At 39.2% G+C, this 6236-nt stretch overlaps 1 non-coding gene across 1 annotated transcript; it reads left to right on the forward strand.

Moving 5' to 3' along the window:
• Positions 1-108, forward strand: LOC112699818 (small nucleolar RNA R71). The gene has a single exon (XR_003152756.1). It is a non-coding gene; the product is annotated as a small nucleolar RNA R71 (small nucleolar RNA).
• The last annotated feature ends 6128 nt before the right edge of the window (positions 109-6236 follow it).

Raw genomic sequence — 6236 nt, forward strand, 5'->3', positions numbered from 1 at the left:
AAGCATATCAGAAGGACACTTTCTGATTAATTGTTTGTATCTTTCCCAAGCTTCATAGAGGGATTCTCCTTCCTTCTGTCTGAAGGTTTGGACTTCCACTCTAAGCTTACTCAATTTTTGAGGTGGAAAGAACTTTGCCAAGAAGGCATTGACTAGCTTTTCCCAAGAGTCCATGCTTTCTTTAGGTTGAGAGTCCAACCATGCTCTAGCTCTGTCTCTTACAGCAAAAGGGAATAGCATAAGTCTGTAGACCTCAGGGTCAACCCCATTAGTCTTGACAGTGTCACAGATTTGCAAGAACTCAGCTAAGAACTGATGAGGATCTTCCAATGGAAGTCCATGGAACTTGCAATTCTGTTGCATTAGAGAAACTAATTGAGGCTTAAGCTCAAAATTGTTTGCTCCAATGGCAGGGATGGAGATGCTTCTCCCATAGAAGTCGGGAGTAGGTGCAGTAAAGTCACCCAGCACCTTCCTTGCATTGTTGGCATTGTTGTTTTCGGCTGCCATGTGTTCTTCTTCTTTGAAGAATTCGGTCAGGTCCTCTAAAGAGAGTTGTGCTTTGGCTTCTCTTAGCTTTCTCTTCAAGGTCCTTTCAGGTTCAGGATCAGCCTCAACAAGAATGCCCTTGTCTTTGCTCCTGCTCATAAGAAAGAGAAGAGAACAAGAAAATGTGGAATCCTCTATGTCACAGTATAGAGATTCCTTAAAGTGTCAGAGGAAAAGAAGAGTAGAAGACAGAAGTAGAAAATTCGAACTTATCAAAGAAGATGGAGTTCGAATTTTGCATTAAGGGATAGTTTTAGTCCATAAATAGAAGGATGTGAGAAGGAGGGAAGTGGTTTTCGAAAATTAGGTAAGAAATTTTGAAAATATTTTTAAAAAAAATACTAATAAATTTTCGAAAACCAAGAGTGAGAAAGAGATCAAGTGATTTTTTGAAAAAGATTTTGAAATTAGAAATTAAAAAGATTTGATTGAAAACTATTTTGAAAAAGATGTGGTTAAGAAGATATGATTTGTTTTAAAAAAAAATGATTGAGAAGATATGATTTGAAAAACATTTTTAAAAAGATTTGATTTTGAAAATTAAAAACTTGACTAACAAGAAAAGATATGATTCAAACATTAAACCTTTCTCAACAGAAAAGGCAACATACTTGAAATGTTGAATCAAATCATTAATTGATAGTAAGTATTTTTGAAAATGGAAAGAAATTGATTTTGAAAAAGATTTGATTGAAAAATTGATTTGAAAAAGATTTGATTTTGAAAAGATTTTGAAAACTTAGAAAAAAATTTGATTTGAAAACAAAATCTTCCCCCTGTAGCCATCCTGGCGTTAAACGCCCAGAATGGTGCACATTCTGGCGTTTAACGCCCAAAACTATACCCTTTTGGGCGTTAAACGCCCAACCAGGTACCCTGGCTGGCGTTTAAACGCCAGTCTGTCCTTCTTCACTGGGCGTTTTGAACGCCCAGCTTTTTCTGTATAATTCCTCTGCTGTATGTTTTGAATCTTCAATTCTCTGTATCATTGACTTGAGAAGACACAAATTAAAAATATTTTTGGATTTTTAATAATAAGGATAAATCAAAATGCAACAAGAATCAAATAACAATGCATGCAAGACACCAAACTTAGCAGTTTGTATACCACTGACACTAACAAAATGAAAATGCATATGAGACACACAAAACACTCAAGTCAATTGAATTTAAAGATCAGAGCACGAAAATCATCAAGAACAACTTGAAGATCCCTAAGACACATGAATGGATGCATATAATTGACACCAAACTTAAAATGAAACACTAGACTCAAACAAGAAATTTTTGGATTTTATGATTTTTTTTTGATTTTTTTGTGTTTTTCGAAAATTAAATGGAAAAAGATATCAAAATTCTTAATGAGAATTCCAGGAATCAGTGCAATGCTAGTCTAAGACTCCGGTCCAGGAATTAGACATGGCTTCACAGCCAGCCAAGCTTTCAAAGAAAGCTTCGGTCCAAAACACTAGACATGGCCAATGGCCAGCCAAGCCTTAGCAGATCACTACTCCAAAAGCAAGATTGATAGAAATCAACAAGCTCTTGTGATGATAAGTTGAAACCTCGGTCCAATGAGATTAGACATGGCTTCTCAGCCAGCCAGACTTCAACAAATCATCATGAAACTCTAGAATTCATCTTCAAGAATTTCGAAAAAATAAATACCTAATCTAAGCAACAAGATGAACCTTCAGTTGTCCAAACTGAACAATCCCCGGCAACGGCGCCAAAAACTTGGTGCGCAAAATTGTGAACAATACTTTTCACAACTCTCATAATCCCCGGTCATGAACCCCAAAAACTTGGTGGCTCAGTACCATGGCATTACACAACTTCGCACAACTAACCAGCAAGTGCACTGGGTCGTCCAAGTAATAAACCTTACGCGAGTAAGGGTCGATCCCACGGAGATTGTTAGTATGAAGCAAGCTATGGTCATCTTGTAAATCTTAGTCAGGCAAACTCAAATGGATAATGTGATGAACGAAAATAACACAAAGTTAAAGATAGAGATACTTATGTAATTCATTGGTAGGAACTTCAGATAAGCGCATGAAGATGCCTTCCCTTCCGTCTCTCTGCTTTCCTACTGTCTTCATCCAATCCTTCTTATTCCTTTCCATGGCAAGCTTGTGTAGGGTTTCACCGTTGTCAATGGCTACCTTCCATCCTCTCAGTGAAAACGATTGCATATGCTCTGTCACAGCACGCGGAATTCATCTGTCGGTTCTCGGTCAGGCCGGAATAGAATCCATCGATTCTTTTGCATCTGTCACTAACGCCCCGCCTGCTAGGAGTTTGAAGCACGTCACAGTCATTCAATCATTGAATCCTACTCAGAATACCACAGACAAGGTTAGACCTTCCAGATTCTCTTGAATGCCGCCATCAGTTCTAGCCTATACCACGAAGATTCCGGTTAAAGAATCCAAGAGATATTCACCCAATCGAAGGTAGAACGGAGGTGGTTGTCAGTCACACGTTCATAGGTGAGAATGATGATGAGTGTCACGGATCATCACATTCATCAAGTTGAAGAACAAGTGATATCTTAGAACAAGAACAAGCGGAATTGAATGGAAGAACAATAGTAATTGCATTAATACTCGAGGTACAGCAGAGCTCCACACCTTAATCTATGGTGTGTAGAAACTCCACCGTTGAAAATACATAAGAACAAGGTCTAGGCATGGCCGAATGGCCAGCCTCCCAATGATCTAAGATAGCATAAAATGAAGATAGCTACCAAAGTCTCTCTATCATGATCTAAGAACTAGATGTCCAAAGATGATCAAAGGATCAAGAATAATCCAAAGATGAAAATACAATAGTAAAAGGTCCTACTTATAGAAAACTAGTAGCCTAAGGTTTACAGAGATGAGTAAAAGACATAAAAATCCACTTCCGGACCCACTTGGTGTGTGCTTGGGCTGAGCAATGAAGCATTTTCGTGTAGAGACTCTTCTTGGAGTTAAACGCCAACTTTAGTGCCAGTTTGGGCGTTTAACTCCCATTTGGGTGCCAGTTCCGGCGTTTAACGCTGGAAATCTTGAAGGTGACTTTGAACGCCGGTTTGGGCCATCAAATCTTGGGCAAAGTATGGACTATCATATATTGCTGGAAAGCCCAGGATTTCTACTTTCCAACGCCGTTGAGAGCGCGCCAATTGGGCTTCTGTAGCTCCAGAAAATCCACTTCGAGTGCAGGGAGGTCAGAATCCAACAGCATCTGCAGTCCTTTTTAGTCTCTGAATCAGATTTTTGCTCAGGTCCCTCAATTTCAGCCAGAAAATACCTGAAATCACAGAAAAACACACAAACTCATAGTAAAGTCCAGAAAAGTGAATTTTAACTAAAAACTAATAAAAATATACTAAAAACTAACTATATCATACCAAAAACATACTAAAAACAATGCCAAAAAGTGTATAAATTATCCGCTCATCAAGGGAGCTGAGCAAAAATATGATTTAGGCTGAAAAAGGAGTGCTGATGCTGTTGGATTCTGACCTCCCTGCACTCGGAATGGATTTTTTGGAGCTACAGGAGTCCAATTGGCGTGCTCTCAATTGGGTTGGAAGGTAGACATCCAGGGATTTCCAGCAATATATAATAGTCCATACTTTGCGCGAGGATAGACGACGTAAACTGGTGTTCAACGCCAGTTCCATGTTGCACTCTGGTGTCCAGCGCCAGAAACAGGTTACAAGTTGGAGTTCAACGCCAAAAACACGTTACAACCTGGCGTTCAACTCCAGAAACAGCCCAGGCACGTGAGAAGCTTAAATCTCAGCCCCAGCACACACCAAGTGGGCCCCAAAAGTGGATTTCTGCACCAATTATCTTAGTTTACTCATTTTCTGTAAACCTAGGTTACTAGTTTAGTATTTAAACAACTTTTAGAGACTTATTTTGTACCTCATGACATTTTTAGATCTGAATTTTATACTCTTTGACGGCATGAGTCTCTAAACTCCATTGTTGGGGGTGAGGAGCTCTGCAACGTCTCGATGAATTAATGCAATTACTTTTGTTTTCGATTCAAACACGCTTGTTCTTATCTAAGATGTTCATTCGCGCTTAACTATGAAGAAGGTGATGATCCATGACACTCATCACCTTCCTCAATCCATGAACGTGTGCCTGACAACCACCTCCGTTCTACATCAGACTGAATGAGTATCGCTTAGATTCCTTAATCAGAATCTTCGAGGTATAAGCTGGAATTGATGGCGGCATTCATGAGAATCTGGAAAGTCTAAACCTTGTCTGTGGTATTCTGAGTAGGATTCTGGGATTGGATGACTGTGACGAGCTTCAAACTCGCGAGTGTTGGGCGTGATGACAAACGCAAAAGTATCAATGGATTCTATTCCGACATGATCGAGAACCAACAGCTGATTAGCCATGCTGTGACAGAGCATTTGGACCATTTTCATTGAGAGGATGGGAAGTAGCCATTGACAACGGTGACACCCTACATATAGCTTGCCATGGAAGGAGCCTTGCGTGTGGGAAGAGGATTACAAGAGAAAAGCTGAAATAAAGCAGACAAAGCATCTCCAAAACTCCAACATATTCTCCATTATTAAGTAACAATTATTTATTTCATGCTCTTTTATTTTTCATAATTCAAACTGATAATTATAATTGATATCCTGACTAAGAATAATAAAATAACCATAGCTTGCTTCAAGCCAACAATCTCCGTGGGATCGACCCTTACTCACGTAAGGTATTACTTGGACGACCCAGTGCACTTGCTGGTTAGTGGTACGAATTGTGAAAGGTGTGATTTACAATTTCGTGCACCACTTACCCTATAATAACCCTCCTTACCACCTTCCATTTCACACATCTCCAACACTTCACTCCCTTGGCCGAATTCCTAGACACCTCCATCTCCTCCTTTCTTTCTTCTTTTGCTCGGGGACGAGCAAACCTTTTAAGTTTAGTGTGGGAAAAAGCGTTGCTTTTTATTTTCCATAACCATTAATGGCACCTAAAGCCGGAGAAACCTCTAGAAAGAGAAAAGGGAAGGTAGTGGCTTCCACTTCCAAGTCATGAGAGATGGAGAGATTCATCTCAAAAGGCCCATCACTAAAAAGAGGATGGAGCAAACAAGAGAATCCACTCATGGATCTCAACAAGAGCATGACGAATTCCCTCATTAAGAAATTCCTAAGATGCCTCAAGGGATGCATTTTCCTCCACACAACTATTCGGAGCAATTAAGGATAGGAGCACCAAAAGTACTAAGGATGGAGCACCAAAAGCACTCCATTATCCTCCATGAAATTAGAGAGGACCAAAGAGCCATGAGGGAGGAGCAACAAAGGCAAGGAAGAGACATTGAGGAGCTCAAGCACTCCATGAGAACTTCAAGAGGAAGAACTAGCCTCCATCACTAAGGTGGACCCGTTCTTATTTTTCAGTTTTTTTCAATTTTTTATGCTTTATGTTTATCTATGTTTGTGTCTTCATTACATGATCATTAGTATTTAGAGTCTATGTCTTAAAGTTATGAATATCCTATGAATCCTTCACCTTTCTTAAATGAAAAATGTTCCTAATCACAAAAGAACAATAAGTACATGAATTTCAAATTTTATCTTGAAATTAGTTTAATTATTTTGATGTGGTGGCAATACTTTTTGTTTTCTGAATGAATGCTTGAACAGTGCA

Source organism: Arachis hypogaea, chromosome 6 (genome assembly GCF_003086295.3).
Source record: "Arachis hypogaea cultivar Tifrunner chromosome 6, arahy.Tifrunner.gnm2.J5K5, whole genome shotgun sequence".
NCBI lineage: Eukaryota > Viridiplantae > Streptophyta > Magnoliopsida > Fabales > Fabaceae > Arachis > Arachis hypogaea.